Source organism: Sinocyclocheilus grahami, unplaced genomic scaffold (genome assembly GCF_001515645.1).
Source record: "Sinocyclocheilus grahami isolate Dianchi unplaced genomic scaffold, SAMN03320097.WGS_v1.1 scaffold120.1, whole genome shotgun sequence".
Lineage (NCBI taxonomy): Eukaryota > Metazoa > Chordata > Actinopteri > Cypriniformes > Cyprinidae > Sinocyclocheilus > Sinocyclocheilus grahami.
The window spans coordinates 1386268-1387772 of record NW_015505299.1 but is presented as its reverse complement, the minus strand read 5'-3'; positions in this window follow the sequence as shown (position 1 = coordinate 1387772).

The following is a 1505-nucleotide window of genomic DNA, read 5'->3' as shown; positions in this document are numbered from 1 at the left end:
CAACCAATCAACCAACCAACCAATCAACCAATCAACCAACCAACCAATCAACCAATCAACCAACCAATCAATCAATCAACCAATCAACCAATCAACCAACCAACCAATCAACCAACCAACCAATCAATCAATCAATCAACCAACCAACCAACCAATCAATCAATCAACCTACCAATCAATCACCCAATCACCCAACCAACCAACCAACCAATCAATCAATCAACCAATCAACCGATCAACGATCAACGATCAACCAATAAACCGATCGATCAATCAATCAATCAATCAATCAATCAATCAAGCAATCACCCAATCAACCAACCAACTAACCAACCAACCAATCAAGCAATCAATCAATATTCAGCAGAAGTCAGGAATGGAGTAATCAGACCTTATAGGGTCTCAAAAAACAAAAAACCTTGTAGTCTGTAAACCTGAACATCAGAAACATAGAAATACATTCCCAGTGGAAATAACACGTGGAAACTCTAAGCCACATTTGAGGAAATGATGAAATTGGATAGAAAGGGTCTGTGGTATGAAGAAAGACACATGCCAGTTCAGTTTAGTGGAATCATCTGTGATCCTGAACCTGACAAGGCCTTCATCAAATCATTAAACCCCTTCCTAGGGTATTATGGATCCTAATATGGATGCGAGGGCCGAAGAGACGAGGATGTCTGCAGGACACACAGCTGTTTTAAGCAACAAACATGAAAATCTCAGAAGCAGAATTTGCCAAATGCCTCAGGGACTGAATGAAACTGACAGATGGAAAGCAACTGAGTTCAGACAATTAAAGCCGTTCACAGGAAAAGTCATTCTGAAAGGCTACATTACAGAGAGCTCTTTAAAGAGGGCTCTTCTTCTTTTCAGATGTATTACAGATGATGCAGTTCAGTGTGAGGCTCTGGATGAGTGCAGTGCCTTCACATTTAAAAACATTGAGAAACTGAAAAGAACGGTTCTCTCTGGGAGATGTTAATTGTTGCACAGTCTGTAAAAATGCTACATATTAATGAATCCGTATATATAATTACATTTTTTAACAGGTTCCTGTTTCTTTTGTTCTAGTTTCCCGCCACTCATCAGTTTCCATGGACACTTATTAATAATCACAGCTGTCTGTCATTATGTTCATCACCTTGTATTTAAGTTACTCACTTCCTCTTTCTCACTGTTGAATAGTGTTTGTGCTTAGCACGCTGTTTAGTAGCATTTGTCTGTTCTCTGGATTACCTGCTTTTGTATTAAATAAACCTTGTTTTATTTGATCCTTGATCTTCATCTGGACTAATGTTACAGTATCCCTGAATGGTGTAAATTAATATCAAGTAAAAGTGCTGTTGATACCAGCTACTGCACTACGGGTGAGTTGTGATCAGGCTTATGACCAGGATGTTGGGCCCTTTTTCCCCTTTACATTTTTTTTTATAAATAAACAAATTGAATTAAAACAACTAATCAATTTCCAAAATAAGAAAAAAAAAAAAAAAAAAAAAAAG